At 40.6% G+C, this 24,131-nt stretch overlaps 2 long non-coding RNA genes across 2 annotated transcripts in view; both read left to right on the forward strand.

Annotated features, from left to right (window-relative positions):
• The first annotated feature begins 2,943 nt into the window (after positions 1 to 2,943).
• The window catches only part of LOC308458446, a 138,277-nt gene continuing 117,089 nt past the window's right edge, over positions 2,944 to 24,131 (forward strand). The window contains exon 1 of the long non-coding RNA XR_013977422.1: positions 2,944 to 3,058. This is a non-coding gene — a long non-coding RNA (uncharacterized lncRNA). The remainder of the gene's footprint in view (positions 3,059 to 24,131) is intronic.
• LOC308458545 overlaps positions 5,304 to 24,131 on the forward strand; it is a 52,380-nt gene continuing 33,552 nt past the window's right edge. Inside the window, exon 1 of the long non-coding RNA XR_013977542.1 lies at positions 5,304 to 5,388. This is a non-coding gene — a long non-coding RNA (uncharacterized lncRNA). The remainder of the gene's footprint in view (positions 5,389 to 24,131) is intronic.

The raw sequence follows: 24,131 nt of genomic DNA on the forward strand, positions 1-24,131 counted from the left end.
CCCTTGGGTCCACACTTATATTCTGTCTTTGATCGCCATGATTCCTTTCCACTTATTTCTCCCATTTATGTTTTTCTTCTTCATCATCACACATACATGGTAGGGTTGCCATATTTTGAAGAGCAAAAAAGAGGACACATTTGCTGAGTTCTACTTTTAACTATCGATCGCCATGATGACTTTACTCATGGAAAAGAAGATGTGTCCTGGAATAAAAGGACATATGGCAACCCTACCATGGGCAGATATAAGCTTCTTCTTCTGCCCCTGCAGTCTATAAGGTAAAGGTACCCCTGCCCGTACGGGCCAGTCGTGTCCGACTCTAGGGTTGTGCGCCCATCTCACTTAAGAGGCCGGGGGCTGGCGCTGTCCGGAGACACTTCCGGGTCACGTGGCCAGCGTGACGAAGCTGCTCTGGTGAGCCAGCACCAGCGCAGCACACGGAAACGTCGTTTACCTTCCCACTATAAAGCGGTACCTATTTATCTACTTGCACTTAGGGGTGCTTTTGAACTGCTAGGTGGGCAGGAGTTGGGACCGAAAGATGGGAGCGCACCCCGCCGCGGGTATTCGAACCACCGACCATGCGATCGGCAAGTCCTAGGCACTGAGGTTTTACCCACAGCGCCACCCGCGTCCCATGCAGTCTATAAAGAAGTGTGCTATGTCGTAAGGGTAGCTGCAGAAATTGCAACGAATTTCCACCAGCCAAATGAAAAAGTTCTTCACACCTATCAGGCTACTAGTCAGCATGGCCATATGTTATCTGTAGGATCAGAGGCACTATGTCTCAATACCAGTCTCTGTTGCTCCCTTCTGGGGAGGAAAAAACTTAAGCACGATGCAGAGTTCCCAAAAAATAGACCAAAGGCAATTGTACTACATCCAGCAGAGCTTTACTGCTACTGAAGGCAAATAAGCATAATGGTCACAAATCCAGTACAATCAGGATTGGCACAGTGCATAAAAATCCAGTTGCAGCACTTACAATAAAACTTACAAAACTTATAATAAGACCTTAACACTATAGCATACAGAACACCAAAACAGAGATAGAAAGAGAAAGTAAGTGAAATCCAGGCTCCTCCTGGCCTTACTATTATAGCCAGCATGACCTTGACAGAAAGATAACAGAACCAGTTTAAACCAGCTGTACTCAGCTTCTCAGAAGGAATAACCCAAACAAGAACCTTCCAGAACACTCTTGAACCAAGCAGAACAGGAAAGATCTCAACACATCAGATCAATACTTTATGTGCTAAGAAATGCAAACTGACATTTCTGGGGGACAGCTGTAGGAGAGGGCTGTTGCTCTCATTTCTGGTGTGTGGGCTTCAAGGAGGCGTCTGTTTGGCCACTTTGGGGGAACAGGGCGCTGGACTAGATAAGATTGTAGTCTGATTCAGTAGGGCTCTTCTAAGGTACTTGTGAATTGCTGCTTCCCCTTCCTTTATGAAGTTCCAATACCATTTGAAGAGGTGAAGCATATTTTCTGGCTCTCTACCAGGTGGGGGAAAGCAGCTTGACTGAAAGTGATTTGGAACAGAAAAGTGGCAGCAGTTGGAATGGTCAGACATTCCCTCCTACCACTTCTTCAATGCAAACACCCTTCCCAAAGTTGCTTTTTCCTTGAATAGAAGTCAGCCAGGTACACACAATTCTGTGAAGTGTTGCCAGATGCCAACAGATGGCAGTAGAAATAACTGGATACTAGATGTGCAGGTTTTAAAAGTAGCAAAATAGAATATAGGTATCATACCACCATTATTGGCTCTCAGTAGGAAATTGTTTGCTGGTGCAATAATCTTTAAGCGACCATAAGACACAGCATTTGACTAATGATTGAGAAACGGGGCTATTAATGCCATTTGTGTACCCACAAACAGGAAAGGAGGAGCAAACCATGCACATATCAGTTTCTGAAATCTCCCAAAGTCTTAGATAACAGTGATCAGGTTTAATAATGGATTGCCCCTAATGGGGATCATCGAATCAAAATCTGAATTTTGTATTGACTGGAATGGAAAACGTAAGACTAAGTCATATGCAATTATCTAAAGGGGAGGAACACTTTGTGTCATCTTACATTTCTTGCCTATCAGAAAAGCAGTCGAGCTGGTACACCACAGCATTCCAATTTGAAAACGTATCAAATGTTATTAACATCATGGGGCTGCTAACAAGAACATATGCAAATACAGTCTGTCCCTGAACAAGACAGAATTTTTGGTGTAGCCTTCAAACGTAATCTATAAATAGTTTTTCCCCTCTCTAGAAAAGCCCTTTGAATGGTATGGGGGGGGGGGAATGAAGTGACGTATCAGTGCAGAAGGCTAGGAACATCAAAGAAAATAAAGGCACGTCGGAAACAAAGCATTCTTTGCATCCAAATTAAGAAAGTCAAGACCTAAATCCCTCCTCAGCAGTCTCCTGCTGACACACCAGTTTTTAGGATCATTTTGCTTGAAAAGTCACCCTTAATAAAGGGTGGCATTTGCCTATGGGTTTTGTTCCCACTGTACTTACACCAGCAGTTCTGTTGTAATTATGATTCTCCCCTCCCCCTCCTACTTGATATGCTTAAGGACCTTGCTTACATAAATAGTTACAGAATAAATAACGTTGAACACACTTCTGACAGCACCTCTTAGAATGATGATAATTATAGATTACTGCATGGCAGGCAAATATCTGATAGGCCTAAAATGATATGATTAGATAAAGCTCCTTAAAACAGTAATTCATGTTAGACTTCTAATATTTTACTCTACTCCACATTGCTATTTCCGAGCTATGAATTTCAAGATTTATTTGTTACCATTCTCTCTCTCTCAGTCCCCCCCCCCCTTCCTGCTGTACACAGTATTTGTGGTCTATGGCAACCAATCCCCTTGGGCTTTCTTTTGCCTTAATTTGCATAAACACAGGCATCATATGAATATTCAGTGAGTGGCTTTGCATTAAGTAAGTGCCCTTAATCAGCTTTTCAGTTCAGTTTTATTGGTTGCACCACAGTTATTTCATCCAGAAAATCTGAGGGCCCTACAAAGCTAAGCAGGTAAGGGTTGTAATTCTTTTTATGTATTTAATGAAAGAGTATTATCATTTGATTATATAGATTCTGGAGAATGCTTAAAGATTGGTGGTTTGCTTTAGGTTTTGGTTTTTGTATGCATGGTTTTGGGTTTCTGCCCCCCCCCCTTACTATCATTAACCCATGGCGGTCAGGTGGGCATATGCTTCGGAAATTTGCATAAACATCAACTCTCAATGAATAATTCATCAGGGTTATTTTAAACACTAGCTAGGCTTCTACTTTGGATGTCTCTATAGCATCACAGTTTGATTGGCTGTATGGTGTTTTCATCACCAGCAGAATTCCTATAACATAAAAGCCATTTCTTTTTTTTTTCTTTTTTTTTAAAAAAGGAGAAGAAGGCTGGGTTGAACATATCAGGAGGGTGTGTGTGTTAAAATATGTGATTCTCTCTTTTTTGTTTTCACTCCCAAAGCAAATTGTACTGGGTTTTCCTGCCAGATATTTGTATATCTTGGTTACTGCTTTTGTTTCTAAATGGAAAAAATGCATTACTATGTAGACAGTAGCTGCCATTTGCAGCCTTTTCCTGTATAGCTGATTGCAATGGCCACTACTGCTGCATTTGCCAGTAACTTGCATAAACATGAGCAACATGTAAATGAGATGCCATTGAACTCGTACAACATGGATTACCAAACACTGTGATCTTACATCCTGCACTATATTCTTTATTACTGTACTTTATCATTAGAATTTTTGGTGTATGCCAATATGGGCTTGGCAGGGGGGTGTATTTATTCACGGAACGAAGGGTGTTTTTGTTTGTTTTTATGAATGGCATTTAGAGAAAGAAATGGACCTTTTATTGCTTTGAAGATGGAATGGGTTAATGAAAGCCTAAGGGCCCTGAGAAATTAGAGGATAATGCATTTGTTAGGACTAAATACCATTTCCCATTTTACCTTATAGTCACTTGAGGTTAAGGGTATGCAGTGTTATGCTGTTTGTGTAAAATTAATCAGTTTAGAGCAGAGCATCACAGCACCAGGTGGTTAACAGAAAAGGTTCTGATCCAGAAGGATCACAAAAATGAGGATACCGGTGATAATCATTCAGATCTAAAGCAAGAAATAATAAAGAGCAGCCACTGTTTTGAATATTGCGTCGCATGCATTAAACGTACTCCACTCATTTAGCCATGAAACAGTACAAAATTGGTAGGTTGGATACATGTCATAAATCTTGTGGGTAAAAGCATGGCATTGATAGTGGGTTTGAACCAAAGATATGTTTTGTATTTAGGTGATAATTTAACACTGCTCCTTGCAGAAGAGGAGTACACATTGCAATCGCTTGGTATACCACAGTAATGTGATGCTGAGAATGCAGATGTGTGCAGATGTAGTGTGTTCTTTTATCTAGGAATCTCTAATGATGTGATGCTTAATTTGAATAGAGAAAGAGCTTTCCAGGTCTGATAATAACCATACTCATGAATCTAAGAGAAAAACAAATCCCAAGAGAGGAAATCAATTTGGTGGTGATTTTTTATTATTATTATTGATTTACTTATCTGGGGCAACTCTCTTTCTTTCTTAATTACACTTTCTTCATTGTAATGGAATCAAAAGACATATTCCAAGACACGAACTGAATGGAGTTCTTCCATAACAAGGATATTTCAAAACATTTATTTAATTACCTGCTTGTCATGTCACCCCCCCCGCCCCGCTACAAATTCTTAGCACATGGAATTTTGAAAGGGAAACTGATGGAAATTTCAAAGGTTTAAAAGAGTACAATGAAAATCCCTTCAAGATCACAGAAAATGAGAAAATGTTATATTTAAAGCAGAAGAATTGTTTAATTAAATCTTGCCGGATTTAATAAACAATTGTGTATTCAATACTCAACCATTAGATGTTTATAGCTGTAATAAACACCATGACATTTTAAATAGACAGTGTGGCTATGGCAGTTTATATACGTGTATTACACACCAACATGTACATGTGTACTCTGTCTATAGCTGTTTTCAATATCAGTAAAAATAAACTACAAAAATTATAAATGTTGTATGCAGGATTTTATATAATGCAAGCATTCAAACCTTTAAAATTAAAATCAAAGCAAATTAACACTTTGTTTCTACATCAGCACCATAGTGCTTGGGTTGACAAGTTAAATATGACCCATTAAACATCCAAATCTAATAAAATTACATGTACAGTGTTTTTCTATGTTTCTTTAAAGCTCCCTATGGCTCTGAATCAATCCAAATTGTTCCAGCTCCCTGTGGGACCTTGGCCTGACCAACGGCCCAGTCCTAAGGCTTGCTGCACCAGCAGGTAAATGGGAAAGATACTATACATCTTCATGTTGCAAGATAGTTTTGCAGGTAGGGAGACAGGTGAATATTTTAGGACGCGGATGCCAGCAACAGGAACGAAACATTCCACTTAGATCCTGTGAAATTTGTATCCAGCAACCTACCATAAAAATGTGATTACCCTAATTCAAGAACTTTTTCCAAATCAAAATGGCAAAGTACAATGGGAATGCTTCTGCAATTCACTCTAGAGTGTTAGTCGCAATATGGGAAGGTGATACCTTCTCAGAAGAAAAATTCTGAGCTTTCTTGTAAGTGCCCCATGTACAAGCCCTTTCCATTGCATGACTGAGCAAAGACAATGACTTTTGAGTGGGAGTACACCATTGGCTATAACACTATAATCTGAAATGTAGTTACTAAGGAATTTTTGTTGTTGGGATGCATCTGTCTTGGGAAACAGTGGGAGATTGCGCCTTCAAGAGTAAAGTCAAACCATTAGAGAGTTACAACACCCACTGTGGCTGTAGAGACTGATACATGTTTTATTGAAGGAGGGCATCCAGTTTTGCTGCTACTGGAAAGCCATGGCATCTAAGGAAACATGCGCATGATTTCACTGTTAATTCACAGTGTGCGAAACAGTCTAGAATTCACACATTACTTTGATAAGGTTTGATGATTAATATTTTTGTCATGAGTTTAGGAGAATTTAGTGAGCTCAATGTGCCCAAAGCACCTCCAGAATACACTAGATAATGTTTGTGGTAATAGTTCCTTGATAAACTGAAGTTGTAACTGTATTTCAATGTTAAATATTAGGCTTTCACTAGGAGTTCGTTCTTTTTAATTTCATCCTGCACCTCATCACTAAGGTTTGGGGTAGTGGGGTAGTGAACTGTAGTGGAGATCTGTCTTCATTTGGAGAAGGAAGAGTGGTCGGGATACAGAGTAGCTGTGGACCCAGCAGATGCCACAGCTGGAAGTTCAGTCAGCCTAGGAGCACAGAAACATCAGGTAGAGGGGAATGTTAAGAACCAAGACCAAGGTAGCCAATCCAGATGCTGGACTGAAGCTCCCATCAGCCTCAGTGAACATGGTCAATGGTCAGGGTTGATGGGAATTCCTGTATGTGAAGCATCATTCATTCATTGCTTCAGTCATCTTGTCAGAAGACATCTTTTTGCCTAGTCTTTCTCTAAGCCATAAGACTGCTCTGAACGTCTGTCCTTGTCTGGTTTTATGGTACCATTTTAGTGAACATATGTTTGTACCTCTGATTTTAGGATATCATTTTAGTGTTTTTATGTTGTATTTTAAAATTCACTTAGAGATTTTAAAATATTAAGTGGTTTAGAAAGTGATTTTAAAAATAACTATACAAACAAATGAATGAATGAATAAATAAGCTAACTGAACACGGAAGGGCCTATGGGAGAATACATGATTGTAAATATAACGGGCTTGAGTCATTTAAGGTTGTATAGGTTGAAAGCAGAAATTTTGGAGGTTGGTTGGCAACATATGGGAGACAATATATCCCCTTTTTGGCAATACTCTGCCTTTTCCATTTGAGATGAACTAAATGCTTTTAGGCACCATATTTCATAATCAATGGGAATATTCATTTTTTGTTTCACAATATAATTACAGAGGGGAGGGGAAACCAAAGAAATAAGAAGAGTGCAATTAGCATTACTGTCTTGACATTAATAAGGCTCTTCCGACCTGCTTCTTCTTTTAAGCACAGCATAAAATAATAGGAGAATGAATGCCAGGCTTTATATATCTTAGGGAGAAAAGCATGGCCTTGACAGACAACTCTAAAACAGCTAGGCTTGGAACTCTCTGTCACAAGGCATGTTGCAAGATTTTTCACCATATAACTGAACTGGTATTGCAAATATGATGATGGATCTTCAAGAAAAAGAACACTTTATTCCATCTGATCTTATAGCCCTTCTTAAAAAGAAGCGTTATTAAAACAATGATAAAATCTCAGAAAGGCAATTATATACTCACTTCGTTTTTTTTGCATGGTGCTTCTGTGATACTGTAGGTTGTTAATGGCTATTGACTGAGATGATTATTTCACTTTGTCTTTGAGTCTTATATGAAACCTTCTCCAGCCCCCTACATAGTGCCAGCTATGGAAAAGAAAGTTCCTTGAGCACAAAGGTCTCTCATCCCAGACTCTGCCACACAGAGGTGCTGGCTCCAATAAATTTTACAATGAACAGGAGCTGCCCATTTTGTAGATACATAGATTCTCCAGCCAAGACTACAGTGTCTGGCCAATACAGAAAGAACAAGGCTTGAATTTTCAGCATGAAAATGTTTTCTGCTGTTCAGATCTTCTTTATATATCTCATGGGCAAGACTTCAAAGTTCCTGGAAAATTATCACTTCTGAGTATCTTTAAACTAGCTATATTTCTATGCATGATGTGACTGTGAACGGCTGATAATCAAGCTGATCAAGGAATTTGGCCATATGCCCTGGGTGGGAATGAGAAACAGAAACAGACCGTTCCATAGTTCCCCTGTGGTTCTTCCTGTTGCAACCAAATACTTCACTTGTTTAGGGTGGTCCCACACATTGTTTTATTGATCTCCTATATTTGATAAGGCTTTCCATTTTACAGGTGGGTGGCCATTAAGGAAAATAGGACTTTTACAAATTCAGTTGATCAAGAGAAAACTGGAGGGGCAAATCTGTCAATTTTGGTTTCTCTCAGTTTCTCATTTTTCCATTCTTAAATACAGTTCTCCACATTTCCACTTCGGTTTGCAATTTATTTTTTAAAAGAAGTTCACATTAAAATCCACCAGCATTTTAGTGGAAATTTATCCCAATGTACACATTTTTGCAAAACAATTTTCCCCTATATAATGCACTATTTTGACTAATATGTGAATTTGGCAGAGATTTTTAAAGTCAAATTTGAAACTACTTATATTTTACTTAGTGGTGACTGCTGAGTCTTTATGTGTACGTTTTATGTGTTTAATATGTCTGGATTACCAATGTTTTATGCATGGTTTCTCTCTCTCTCTTTTATGATTTTTATTGTCCAAATCATGCCAATAAAGGTTGAATGAATGAATGTGAATTTTTACCCCACCGTATGCATTTTTGTACCCTTTACTTTGCTGGAGAACTGCCCTGAAAAATTAAGAGAAATGGGAATTTTGAAGGATGACTGTCTCAGGTTGTGTATTGTTTTGGAAAGTATGAATTACATGAGTTCACCTATAAATCTGAACTGAACCAAAATTCTCCCTCATCCATACATGTGGGTGGATCATGATGTACAATATATACATATAACAAAAAACCAACCAACCCCAAAACCCATTGAAAAGGAACAAATACTATGTTGGCCCAAAGTTCTTGCATCCTGCTTAGTATGACACATTTTAGGATTTCTAAAGGTTTAAGCACAACCTCAATAGTTGTCATGGACTTGAGTGAAGAATGTGTCAGTACTGACACAGTACTTACCACTTGCCTTTTCTTGAAGATGTTTATGGCGCTATACCCCAAGAGAACAAGGCCTTATGTTTTCAGAGTAATACTAGTGACCCAAGGCAAGTTAACTAACACAAGCAAGCCACCAGGGTGCTTGAAATAAAACAATGCTATGGAATATGTGAAATTTGGGTGAATTTTATTCTCCTTTTCCTCCCATGAAAGGGGGGGGGGGATACTGACATGTAGCAAGTATTCTCAAACCATTAACACACCATTTTATTCTTCCATAATGCATTTGTAGTCATTTAATTTTCTGCAAAAAAAAATAAAAAAAAAATCTCTATTTTCTTCTGACAGCATCAAAAATCTGAGTACTTTTGGAGACATTTTTCTGCAAACTGCTGATAATCAGGATTGGAAATGAAAATGCTGACAGATTATTAACAATAGAAAAATAGCTGTAATGGGGTGGGGGGCATTTTACCATAATGAATGAATTGTTAGCATATCCAGACTTTCATAGCTGATCAGACTCATATAATTTCAGTTTCTCTAAATACCAACAGTTCAAATTATTATTAGAGCTTTTCTTCTCACAAGCAGAGCAGGTCTTATTAAAAAATGTTTCAACTTAGTATTGGCACAATTCTGCAAGAACAAAAGATATGCAGAATGCTTCCATCTCACAGATTGTTATATATATGTGATACACTTGCTTTCTACCAAGGGAAAAGATAAAATGCTTTAAAAACTTTAAAACAGCATTACAATTATTGCCTATTTATGTATATTTTAAAAGCTTTATAAAATAGGATATACGTTGGTAGAATTTGATTTTTTATATATATAAAAAAATACAACTGTGATTTTCCATGAGGCATTTAAAACTTTTTTTTAAAAAAAATCATGTTGAAATACATACTTTTTATTGATAATTTATGTAGCAACTTTCTGTTTTGTATTGCACTTTGCAGCCTTTGTTCTATTATTGATCCACATAAGAAACTCTGTTCCCATTTTAAAGATTGATACTTGTTAATGGGCCACACTTGAAACCCAGCCTGACCATTTCTAGTCCTTCTTTTTGCCTCTGGACAATTCTGATTCTTATGCAGACTAAATGAAAATAAAACAGTGTTTTCATAATCAATAATTATTGATTGGGTGGTAGGGTACTTCAAAATATCCAAAATGGGTTCCCCCTTACTGTGGTGCTTTGGGTATGTCATTTTAGTTCTTGCTTCTGTTGTTTCCATTAGCAAATAAACATACCGTTGGCACCAATCATGTCTCACAGTTTGACACACATCTTGGGCTCTCTTACATGTGGCACAGGACGTGAAGGAACTGTATGCAGTCCTTTACGTTCTCTGAAGTATCTAAAGCAAAAGATAGGGAGGCGACTAGGCAAAGTTCTTTCCGCATGATCCCTATTGAGATCTGTGTGGTGTAGTGGTTAAGAGCAGTAGACTCGTAATCTGGTGAACCGGGTTTGCGTCTCCGCTCCTCCACATGCAGCTGCTGGGTGACCTTGGGCTAGTCACACTTCTTTGAAGTCTCTCAGCCCCACTCACCTCACAGAGCGTTTGTTGTTGGGGAGGAAGGGAAAGGAGAATGTTAGCCGCTTTGAGACTCCTTCAGGTAGTGATAAAGCGGGATATCAAATCCAAACTTTTCTTCTTCTGTGACAATATGTAATGTAGCCTGAGAATGACCACAACTTTGCCCATACTTGGAAATCCTAGGAACCACTGCATCTTGTGGGGAGAGTAAGACACAGTGGAAACAAAGCGAATTTCAGAGTGGCCTACGATTCTGTTTTTGAATGGGATTTTGACAGCACTCGTTGATTTCCTGTTGGCAGACGGCATCTCAGCTGTACAATATCATTGTTGCAATTTTGTTGTTGTTGTTGTTTCAGCAGAGATGGTCATTAGACCAATGGGTGACAGTAAAGAACATTAAACTCAACATGATTTTTTGAGCTCCAAGCCACTTGAATTAGCGATTTCCAAAGCCCTAGTGCCGTGATTTCCAAATAGTGAGGTAGATTTTCACCGGTTGGCTGTAGGCACCTTAGAAGTGGGCTTCAATGTGCTAGTTTGGGCAATGAAACCAAATTCCTATGAGAGGGTGGGCCTTAGCCCTGCCGTCAGTTTTCCTTGTTAGATAGGACAGCCACATTTTAAGCTGGGGCATTTATTTATTTTTTGATGGGGAGGCACATAATGCCAGCCAACTTCCCCCACAACCCACTGGTGGCGAAGATGTGAAGGCCAGGCTGAGGGAAGGGGAAGGCAGTGACCTTCCTCTTTACTATTCCTCCATGCAGAGTGCTAATGGGCTATGTAGAAGACAAATTAACAGAAAATCTAGCTAGAACACCAGGCATGAAATTTTTTTGTTTCAGAAGAGGGGGAAAAAAGATGTTAACGATGCAGTGAACAAGAGGATACCAAAAGGCATAAAACAAACAAAATTGTTTATGCTGTAACTAAGAAGTTAAAAACTAGTGTGGAGCTTATTTCCCCAAAAGTTCAGTTTTAACCTTGTATCACAACAACACCAATACAAAAATAAATAAATAAATAAATAAACAATAAATAAATAAAATGCAGAGAAAAAGAACATTATTATTATTATTAATCAAATTTTGATACTGCCTTTAATCCAAAAATCACAGGGTGGTTTACAATATACAAAACAAATATATACCATAATAACAAACAAAGGCAATACCCTGCTCCACACAAGATAATACATTGTTTAATGAGCCAAATGCCTGGGAGAAGAGTACAGTCATACCTCAGGTTGAAGTGGCTTCAGGTTGAGCATTTTTGGGCTGCGCTCCGCGGTGACCCAGAAGTAACAGAACGCGTTACTTCCGGGTTCCACTGCTCGTGCATGCGCAGATGCTCAAAATGACGTCATGTGCATGCGCGGAAGCGGCGAATCACGACCCGTGCACGCACTGATGCGGGTTGCATTCACTTCAGCATGCAAACGGGGCTCCGGAATGGATCCCGTTCGCATCCAGAGGTACCACTGTAATGTTTTTTATAATAATAATAATAATAATAATAATAATAATAATAATAGTTTGTTTATTTATACCCCGCCTATCTGGCTGGGTTTCCCCATCCACTCTGGGCGATTCCCAATCAAATATTAAAAACACAATACAGCATTAAACATTAAAAACTTCCCTAAACAGGGCTGCCTTCAGATGTCTTCTAAAATTCAGGTACCGGTAGTTGTTTATTTCCTTGACATCTTATGGGAGGGCATTCCACAGAGTGGGCACCACTACCGAGAAGGCCCTCTGCCTGGTTCCCTGTAGCCTCACTTCTCACAGAGAGGGAACCGCCAGAAGGCCCTTGGCGCTGGACCTCAGTGTCTGGGCTGAACGATGAGGATGGAGATGCTCCTCCAGGTATACAGGACCGAGGCTGTATATGTAAAGATATGTAACAAAGGCACCAGGCGAGCCTCCTTGGAGAGAGCATTCCACAAGTGGGGAGCCACTTGTGCAATCGCCCATTCTTGTGTTGCCACCCTCTGGACCTTGTGATGGAGGCACATAAAGAGGGGCCTTCAATGATGATCACAATGCAACCATGGTCAAGCATTTAGGGAGAATAATAGGCATAACATTTTTTGTTGAAGTCAGTGAAATTGAGCCCTTAATTGCACAATAGACTTCCTTTCCTAAACTAATAAAGATGCTTGATAATCATGGGGAAATTTTTCTTTTTAAATACTTTTTTATTAAAGATTTTAGTAAATGCCTTGTTTCTTCTTCCAGGTTGTACAGTCTTTCCTACATATCAGTTACATTTGCTATGATACATTAGCGTCAAGTACATTATAAGGTCAGGAATAAGGGGGCGGTGAGAGGAGTAGTGGTGGTGAGATTTAATTTTTTTACAGTGTATGTGTGGGGTTTTGTGTCAGGGTCAACTGGATAGGTTCTCTTTCTAGTCCCTTGTTACATTTCCTTGGTTGTGAGAGGGATTGGGGGCCCAGGGTGTGGTTGGTTGTCTGTGGTTGGCTGCAGTGGGGTTTATTTGCATTTGTGAGGGAAGGGAGGGCTTGCTGGATGAGGTACCGAATGGTAGTTTCACAAGACACCTTTTCAGAGAGAGAAAAAATGTGTAGCACCTAAGAACCATACCTTAGGACAGTTGCGGTTTTGCATTTTTTTCTAGAATCAATGTACAATTGTATCAAAGTTAAGGTTAGCTTCCCTTTCTTTTTCAAATGCAAAAAAAGGCCACAAATTTGCTAAATGTGATTTTAGACAGTAAAGGATAGCTTAGGATAAGCACCCCCACCCTCAGTGCAAAATAGCATTTTCTAGTGCAGTCAGTTCAGATAGGGAAGTCCTGTGTCCTACTTTGCAGAGGACAGTCCTCTGTTTGCAGCACCCTGTTTATGAAGGGCTATCTGGTCCAGGTCTGATTTAAAGACAATGAATCATAAGAAAGGACAGCAAGGACCTTGAAGTTGCCCAATAGCAGTGAACCCCTGGACTGCAGATGTGGCAGGCACATATATGGCCTACTCAAAGGCATCTCCACTATAGAGGTTTGTATCATATTTATTTATAGAGGAGTATTACATAGTTCAGCTGGTGTGGACCATGAGTCCATTAGTGCTTCAGATATTTGGAAAGTATCTTACCCATGTATGCTTGGCAGTGACCCTTTTTATGGAGGTCATAATATTGTTGAGTGTGAGTGGTTTCTGTTTGAGTGGTTGACAGAGGTAATATTTGAGGTAATGAATGGTTGTAGCAGTTGTGTAGAGTGAGATTGGGTGAGTGATTGTATGTATGCGTGTTGATTGAAATTTTATATTATAGCACCTTGTTCTCCTCTCTCTTTTTTTGGTAATCCATTTCCTTTTCTTTGGCAATGTATAAGTGCCTGCACTACCATCAAGAAAACACAGATGTTATGCATGTCTGTTGCAAAATATGGTTATTGTTAACTGACAAAGCACAGACTGCAAATGTTCACAGGAACAGGAAAAAACACACCCATCAGATCATTAAAATTAAGCAGCCACACTTCCAGAAAATTAAAAATGGCTGTTTCCGACATTTTATGCCACATTAACCATGTTTTTAAGTGTTAAGAGACAGAAAAAATGCAGGAAGAGACCTGGAACATCCATTCCCCCTCCCTCTCCTTCTCTCTCTCTCCCTCTTTCACACACACACACACACACACACACACACACACACACATCCTTTGGAGGAACATGATTTTGAATGGGATGAAGGCAAAAATCCCTAAGAATGGAGAAAGTAATACCACCTTGATGTGTACGGCACAATAGGCTATGTTGGAGCTTTTCATAAATGTCATTATTTCTGGGATTTGTGCATAAAATTACCCTGCAGGGCTTTCCAAATGTACCCTGATGTGTCTTTACATGATTACAGATGTATATGACATGATGGGGCATGAAATGAATAAATATGGAGTCATTTAAATCACATAATTAGCTATTCTCTTTATAGCTGTTTAGATCTGTCTAATTTGTCGGCACGAGTATTTCCAGGCCATTCCTCCACCTCCACAAATTAAGGGAAATGCCAATAAGATCTCTTTGTGTTTTCTATGTTTATTGTGTGCACTTTAATCGCTTTTTAAATAACTGCAAAGAAGCAGTTTTCTTCTATGTCTTAAACAAGACCCAAACAAAAATAACTGGGGGAAACAAAGAGGCTAGAATGGTATGTAGCTATACGATGCTTCATTTTACTGTGCATTTGGAAGGGTCTGTGTGGATTCTGATATATTTTGGAAGGTTTATGGGCGGCTTGAGTCGTTGGCAGGCAACCTATTCAGTATGGAGGACAATGCAAAAATAAATGGAGGGCAATGCAGAGACAAATACTCATTTTTCTCTAGTTGTTTTAAGTCATTGACAGTCAACCTGTTCAGCATGCAGGACAATGGGGGAGAAAAGAGCTAGAGGACTATGGATAGTCCAGTTCAGCCTTCTTATCCTGCCCCTTTCTGTATTGTTTTAGTGTAAGCAGAAAGTGGCACACTGGCACTCTGGGGAAAAATAATTCCATGCTATGCTGTTTGGCATCACAACCTATACTTGGTGAATGATCTGGTTCCACAGCCGTTCAAATAGCACACTGAGACCCTGAGCCTCTCCCATCCCTCCTCTATGCATTTATTTGTATGGCAATAGCTATGAAGGGCAACGTTGAAGGAAAAACTTTGGCTCTTTCCTTCAAAATATTCATGACCAGTTTTTCTTTGAGACTCTGTCTTGCCATGTGATCTCCAAAATCTTCCATGTGGAAGGCGCTGAGGTGTTGCTCCTGACGTTTCTAAGTTGCCCACATCTCACTACCTGGTGACCTTCATCTTGATATTGGTTGTTAGCATTTTCCCATTCTCTTTTTTTTTTTATTATAAATATTTTATTGAAATTTTTAAGTTAGAATATAATAATCAAACAAAATTATAACAAAACATAACATACTTTCTTATCTTCTTGTGACCTCCTCACATCTCCCGCCCCTACCTTCCATGTTAAAAAAAATTTAATCCAGCAAATTATCACCTTACTTCCATCCTCACTGTCTAATTATCAATTAAATTTATCCAACTGTTTGTCCAAAATAAAAATTGTTTTTTCTTACATTTTCTTATCTTCCTACTTCTCTTCATCTATTTTGATGGTGCCAAATTGTTTATGATCAAGCATCCTGCTTAGCATTCATACAGTTTGCAATGTTTTTGCAAGTAAATCTTAAATTTTTTCCAATCTTCTTCTACCGTCTCCTAGCATTTTCCCATTCTCTTTGGGAAAGGTGAGCCATTGCCATAGCTACTGTCAGAGGCTTAGTGCTGTCCAGCTGGCCATAGATAAGACTCCGGGCTCCCAGCCAGTTCCAAACAATTGATTTATTTGACAAAGTTCAAACGTACATCTCCAGTGTTTCCATTAGCGTCCTTCCCCTTGTGCGCAGTTGCTCCCTCTAATCTTTCTTCCTCCTTTTCCGCACCCAGCATGCAAGTCTGCGAAAACTCCTCCCCTTACTTCCTCTGTGCCCAGAATGACTTGTTCCCGGCTCATCCTCCTCCCCCTCTACGTCAGACCCACTCTCAGACAAGAAGCTACTGATAATCTCTTTAGGCTCTCTATAACTGCTGGTTTCTGTCCTTTCATCTTTTCCCGTTTGCCTCTCCCTGACAGCTACCTTGCCAGTACACCTGGCCAGCTCAGCACTGATGGAGAAGCTGATGGTTTTGATGGAACCCGGCTGGACAAAATTGTCTACCACCTCAATTATCTCAAATATGTGGTCACCAATGCTGATGCATGGAATGCTGGCAATGTCTTGACCCAGCATGCTGGTCTTTGACAGACTGATGGTAAGGCCAAACTCCTTATGATGTGGATTTTGTAATCTCCCCCACTTGCGCACACCACATCTATGATGGCCATTTCTGGAGGCAGTGATCCTCACAGTGTGATGGCATCACATAACATTGGACATCTTAATACATGTTGTCTCACTGTGCATGAACTCACCATAAGAAACTGGGAGGGACTTTAGATAAGGGAATATATAGAACAGTTTTATTCTTCTCTTGTGTCATAAGGCATATTCAGGACAATGTGATTTGTGCCACTATAGTGCTTTAATGTGATGTGCGACATTAGTGGGTTTACTTTAATAAAATAAAGTATCTAAGTGGTAAAAGCGCCACACAAGCAGGCAGAAGGAAAGAGCCATGAAATAAAATTCTTGTTATTTTAATGTTTAAAGGGTTGTGAGTGCCTTCCTGCGCTTATTAAGTATAAACCAGAATCTATGGTGGACTCAAAGGAATGTGGATTGCACCTCATGTTCTCTACTTGCTTTTTGTAGACATCCAGGCTAAATAGAAGAACAGTGTGGGATTGCAATACACTTATATTAAACGTAAAAACAAAAAACAAAAAGTATGGTGTTATGAGAGTGACCAGAAAATAATCATATTGTAAACAATATCACTCATTATTTCCCCCATAATTTGTATAGGAAGCTGCACGTGAAATAATAATTTGCAGGAGAGGTGAGGCTAAAGCTGTGAAAATAAAAGTAATCACTATTTACTACTGGGCATAATGTTCATGTAAGTGGAAGCCATCCAGGACTATTGAGCTGGTCATCCCTTAATGTTTCCACATGCTTTTGTTGAAATATCATTCCATGTGGATAAACTCATCTTTAAAGAAAAAAGAAAAAAACCCATACACATACAACTCCTGAAATAGGCTGGCAGCCTTGAACAGTGTCATATTTGAAATAGGATGCCATACCTTTCGTGTGAGTTATCTCAATATCATCAGAAATGTAGACATTCAGAGGGAGAGCAGCATATCTGGAAATTGACAGGTTTGTGGATGAGTTGAAAGCAGAAGCAGGATATGTTAAATATACGTGTGCAAGAGAGAGAGAAGCACAGTAATGCAGAGAACCCAACAATTAAGGGTGTTGTCAATAGAGTCTGACAGTAGGCTAGCACAGAGAGCTAGAGTATTTCAAATACAGATGCTATCATGCTGGAAGGGTAAACACTCATCTCTAGTAAGTGCCTCATCAGATTTGACTTATCTTACGTTGGTTCCTGAAGTCAATGGAGTCGGGTGTTAAATGAATAAGAGGAAATTAATTTGGCAGTGGCATCAGCAAGCCATGTCGTAGCCTTTAAATGGTGACCATACATTTCTGTGGCTGTTAAAAGTGGTAGCTTATTTCCTTGGTCAGGATGATCTTTGGAAAAGGGAGTTTGAAGCAAAGTAAAATGCTTAATGCCCTGGGTTTTTTTCCTCCCCCTTAAAAAAAAAATTTAAACCCCTTTGCTCTGAGCTGTTCTAGTTATCTCCTCAAAAAGAATGTATAAACCAGAAGGGAAAAATCAGTTTAAGTAATATTCAGCTTTGGATGCTAATTACTTCCTGTCTGTTAAGTGTAGAATCTGCCTCTGGCAGGGCCAAGGAACATTGGTTGCCTGAAGGCATGCACGATGACACCTTTCATAATCCATCTAGCCAATTGAGTAATGACATGGGATACCGTTCCCTGCTAACCCCAGCAGGTAATCAGCTTCTTGCCTAATGCATTTGGTCTAAACTCCCTTGTATCATTCTAGTCACCCACATAAGAGCAAATGTTAAAAGCTTATAAAATTATATCCAGTTCTTTGAAAGTCCCGCTGAATTATTTTTTCAATGACCTCTTGCAGCTTGACTGTAACAAATTGCAAATTCCACAGTTCTTTGGTATGTTGGACAGCATGGATTCCGCCTCCACCCCAATTTACTCATTTTCCCCTCTTTCTTTTTCTAAATCAGTAGAAGAAAATAAAAAGGGAGCTTGGACACCAGTGTCTTTATCTCTTTTTTCAGTTTTTACCTGTCCCAGCTATATCCTCTCTTCCTTGTCAATAAGTCTTCTTTCATTACAAGCAGAACCATAATTAATCTTATTATTACTTTTTCCCATGAGTCCTTGCTACTGTGGTCAGGGTCGATGTTCCTGAAACCAAAGCTTGCAATACATCTGTTAAAAAAACCCTTACCTCAGGATAAGTTCAGCTACAGTGAGCTGTAGGCAGTCTCTTTGCCAATGGATAATTTTAATATACCTAAGGTTTTCTGCCTTTCATTTCTTCTCTTTTACAAAGCTTCTCTTTTACAAAAGAGAAAGCTCTGTAATTTTGACTCAGTTCCGTGCATGATATACATGGCATTCACTTCTTCTTCTGTGACATTTCTTTATTGACATAATTATCTTACATTGACAGCTAATAAAACTTAAACTCAAATGAGGGACTTCCAGGTTGGCGCCTCTGGCAATGGCGGATTTCCTCCGATCGGGAGGAATCCGCTCCGTGGAAAACAGGGTCTGAACCGCCACGGCGAGGCGGAGACCCATCAAAAACCACAGGCGGGAGAAGCCTGTGGACGTGGGATTCGGCTGGCACCTTTGCGCGCCCCTACTCGCGGGGAAACCCTGGGGTGAGTGGCGCGGTGCTTTGAATCGACTGCTTCTTTCACGGAGTGAAGCCGCATTGCTGTTGCCGGAGAGCGCTGACTTTTTCCTGTGGACAATTGGATTTTAAACAACTGCCCGTGAGTAGAACGGAAAATTGGATTAAGAAATTTTTTAATTTGGCACTGAAGCGGGAAGGTCTAAACAGGAAGTCCGCCTTCCGCTTTTGTAGATAGATTGAAGCAAAGACACGGCAAGCTAGAGTTTAGAAAGTCGTCTGTAAAGGACCAAAATTTCATCATTTAAAATTACTGAACCCCCCTTGGAAGCAGGAGAAGAGGGGGGAACCTTTTTTAGACTGTTTAAACCTGCAGAAGAGAGAGTAAAGAAAGGCAATTTTCCACCGCCTTGAACCTGGGAGCGGGGTGTCAGGACAGACATTCTGGGGAAGTTCATTGTCTATGGACAAACGTTTTTGACAGATAGTTAAAAGAAGAGAAACATATTGGGAGGAAAAGAAGATGGTGACGAGGTAAGACGCATTTGCCGGAGTTCATCTCGAATCCTCCCTAAAATTTGTGCTGCGGCTCCCAGCCTTTCAAGTTTTTGCTGAAGATTGTATCAGGGTGTTGGAGCCCATGCCAGGAGTTCACATTGCATTCCATTGTTCCCCTTCGCATTTAAAAGGAACAAAATATTGACAAAATATCTGAAAAAGGAAAACTTTGTTGCTAGATCTGCTCTAAAAAAAAAAAAAAAAGGATGGATACAAATAGAAATTGTTTCCCCTAGAGGGAGCTTGTGAAACTGTTATTAAAACTGAACTGGAGAGCTTTGCAGCTGTAATAGATTAAGATCGTGGGACCAGACTTCGACCTTGAACAAGAATGTACTCGGAGGCTCTGGTGCTTGCCTTTTGCAAGACAAGTGCTTTATTGGAACAGTTACATGAGAAGATGGATTTGATGACTGTTGCGATCGGAAATTTTGGACAGGCAGTGGGTACCTACATAGAACCCACTCAGGAATTAATCCAGGAATGTGCTTTGACAGATGAGATGAAGGAGGAGGTTGTTGTTGGACCTCAGGTGGCAGAGATGGAGGGAGCTGTGGCCCAGCAGGAACATGAGTTGTTGGATTTGACGAATGAACCTGGAAAAAGTCAGATTTGGAGAGATGGAGTTCTGTTTGGCTTGGAGATGGGGGGCTGGATGGACCCCCCTATGCAGGGATGTTTTGATTTTTCAAGACTGGCTTTGGGCTGGGGGGAGCTCGGAGTTGTGGGGGCCTTTAACTTTGGAGGGGCCTTGAAACATGCCTTCAAATACCACGTGGATTTCAGTGTTGACTATGGAAAAGGGGCTGACTTGTCGAGAAGGGACAAAAATATTGTCAAGCTGGAGTCTCCTCGAGTGAAAGGAGCAGAAGACAAAGTAAAGTACAGGTATAAATATGAAGAAGACCTGCGGAAGGGACATGGAAGAGACTTAAGAGCCTCGGACATAAGGTCACCAGGTTGATGGATTAGATGGATGGGATAGAAAGGACTGACAAAACCCAAGACCAGGAAGAAGAGACGATGGATGAAGATTGGAAGAAAGTTTTAAAAATTAATTTAGAAAAGTATTGTAAAATTAATGAGTATTAGAAAAATGTTGGAATGAAATTATTGGGCTTTAGCAGAAATGTTTAAAAGAATTATGTAAGAATATGTAATGGTTAAGAGAATTTGGTATAAATAAGATTTAAGTTTTAAGTTTTAGGATTTTTTATGGTAAGATAAGGTTAAAATAGATTAAGGTAATTTAATGACAGAATATTGTGAAAGATGGAAAGGATTTGCTGAGATAATTAATAACTAGAATACAAAAAAGGGAGGTGTGAGGAGGTCGATGAAATAAGGTAATGACAGTTAAGAATTTGGGAATATTGGATTTGTTTTTTAATTTTTTTTATTTTTGCTTTTTGCTTTTGATGTATTGTGTGTTTTGTGTTTTTTTTTTGACTTTGGTTTTTACTGATTTGTATTGTTTAATTGTTACGTTTATCTACTTTTTTCTTTCCTTTTTTTCTTTCTCTTATTTTTTCCTTCTTATTTCTTTGTAACCTTAAAATTCTCAATAAATATCATTTAAAAAAATAAAAAATAAAACTTAAACTCAAATAAAACCTTAAGCCTAGGAATCCTTAATTTTTTAAAATAAAAAACCCCCATTAGTTTAAGGTTTTACTCAGTCACTTGTTGGTGTTTTAAAAACAGAACTAACACCATTATGGAGAACGGTTTGTATTGTGGGCTGCACCTGCTGAGGTAGTCTAAGCAACTGTGAAGGCCACATTGTCTGAACATGGAAAGCAAAAAAGCCAGAATGAAGAGCTGTCTCCTAGTTTATCTATCACATGCAGAGATTTGGGTGCTACCATAAAAATATTGACCAATGCCAAGTGTTGGGATCTCATGACCACTTTGCTGAGTGCAGGGATGGGGGGGGGGGAGAGAACGGTGGGCAGCAGGGGCACCCCACAATATTTTTTTTCAAGTTGGTGTTTATGAGCCCTACAATCAATAGGGCCCTATTGGAGGTGCCACCACTGGGGGTTGCCCTGGCCTGGTGGCAATGATATGTGACAAGGCCATATTGATGGTGGCTCCCTGTCTGTGGCATGTCCTCCCTAGTGAGGTGTGTCAAGTCTCCCACAATATTAACTTTTAGGGGGGGAAATTAAAAACATTCCTCTTCATGCAGGTATTTAGTGGCTGGAATATCTGTTCCTGACAGTCCTAAAATGGTAGTTTTTAGAGTAGGTAATTTCTTTTAGGCATTTGTAATCTTTTTTTGAAGTTTGGTTTCACTGTTTTTGGAAGTTTTAAATGGATAGTTTTAGTGCTGATGTATTTACCATGCTGGGCTCCTTTTGAAGGGTGGGATATAAATCTAAACAACAACAACAGCAGCAGCAATTTACCAGACCAGAATACCAGTGTTGCATTTATGATAAACTGTTAAAGGGCAATTAAAGTATAATTACTTTTATATAGACATACTGAGAGACAGGCACAATCACATGTCTATCTGTCTATCTATACATATCTCAAGGTGTCATGATTTCATTTGATATATTAGACACCTCAATCCAAACCCTCATCTCCTGTGTGCACAAGAAAATCCCAGTGCACACACTGAGAGAGTTCTGAACAAGCAGAAGACTTTCACTGTGGAAAGCTTGGAATTTACAGTGAGAGTATTCATGTCAATTTGCAATCTGCCCTCCACACACCTTTTCCAGGAAGCTAGATCATACCCAGAGTGACTTGAAATTCACATCTTACAGTTCAGTCTAAAAAAACTGTATTGGACAAATACATGCTTTGTAGTGCTATATTGGCCTATACAATTCAATGAGACTTACTTCAAGGACGTAGATTTAAGCCAAAATATGTCTTATGACCATGCCTGTGTAAAATCACACACTGTGACATTAGAAACACCATTGAAGGGACATTAGGGTTTTAGGTTCCTACAACATTATACAGCAGAAAATCTGTTTCATGGTGAAGAGACTTTCACCTTTCACATCTAAATTAATATCTTTTGCCCCAAAACCACAGCAGTGAAAGTAAAAGTTAAGACTGTTGTTATGTACTGAGTTGAATAGGATCCAAACTGTAGCAGTCTGATTGGTCCTAGAACAATAGGATCCAAAAGGCAGCAGTCTGATTGGTCCTAGAACAATAGGATTCAGAATGCAGCAGTCTGATTGGTCCTAGAACAATGCAGCAGTATGATTGGTTGGCAGGAACCACCCAATCCTGCTCCAGATAGAAGTGAATCCACAACCTGATTGGCTTACAGTAGAATTCCAGAATTAGCCAATCATGTGCAGCCCATTGTGTAATTAATGTATATAAAGCAGATACTGTGAGGGGACATTTATTCATTCCTCCTCACCACTATGAGCTGAATAAAGAGCATGAAATCACTTTGCGACTCTGAGTATATTTCACTGGCGACGAAGGTGGGATCCCGCTGAGCTGACTGCCACACACAGCACCGCAGCACCGCCAACTGCCGCACCGCTGCCTCGCACCGTGTATCCAGGCTTCAGCTCCGGGGCACAAGGAACTCAGAATGGCAGCCAACAGCAGCTTCTCGCCATTCAACCCAGCATCTGGAGACTGGGAAGCGTACGCCTCCCGTTTCACCTTCCTCCTAGAAGCCAAAGGGGTCACCGACAAAGAAGACGCCAAGAAGAGGGCGATATTCTTCAGCGTCTGCGGAGAGGAGACGTTTGAAATCGCCCGGGCTCTCCTTGCGCCTGAAGACGTCGCTACTGTTCCATACAAAACAATAATGGAACAGCTGAAGGGGCACTTTTCGCCGCAGCCCTCAGTGGTGGCTCGTCGAAATGCCTTCTACGCAAAGCGGCAAGCCCCTGGGGAAACCATAACTGGGTTTGTGACCTCTCTCCGCCAAGCCGCCCGGTTCTGCAACTTCTCAGAGCTGGAGAACATGCTTCGTGACCGCCTCGTCGGTGGCCTGAAGGATGAGAAGCTGCAACGACGCCTCTACGCTAAGAAGGACCTAACGTTCCAGGTCGCTCTGGAGGAGGCCCTGGCAACAGAAGCTGCCGAGAGGTCGACCCAAGAGGCACGGCCGAGCCTGCCATCCCAACCGAGGGTCCACCATGAAGACCTCACCGACGACTCAGGATCCGACAGGGAGGAGGTGCACCGAGTACAGCAGCGCACTCAAGCAGCGCACAGACCACAGCTGCCTCGACGAGAAGGAGGGAACTGCGCAAGCTGCGGGGAGAGTCACGAGAGGAGGACCTGCCGTTTCCGCAACGCAGAGTGCAGGCAGTGCAGAAAATCGGGACACATCGCCCGGGTGTGTCGGGCTCGGCCCACCCGACACCAGGCATCAGATGACCAATCCAAGAGCCCCAGGTCCCGGGGCCCAACGCACCAAGGCAACTCGACGGAGCTCACGGACTTCCAGGTATACCAGTTGCCCCACCCCAACGTAGAGAAAATTTATGTAGAGGTACAGATAGAGGGGGCCCCATGCCGCATGGAGCTTGACACGGGTTCAACTCTATCCATAATCTCGGCAAGGACCTTAAGGAAACTGTGTCCCACTGGGGGTCCCAAACTCAGGCCGGCCCCATTCACCCTCCGGGACTTCCAGAAACGTAAGGTCCCCACAATGGGGGTGGGGACCTTCAGGGTGCAATACCGAGGGCGGACGCGGCAACTGGACTTGCTTGTG

This window comes from Podarcis pityusensis, assembly GCF_964106645.2.
Source record: "Podarcis pityusensis genome assembly, chromosome: 11".
Lineage (NCBI taxonomy): Eukaryota > Metazoa > Chordata > Lepidosauria > Squamata > Lacertidae > Podarcis > Podarcis pityusensis.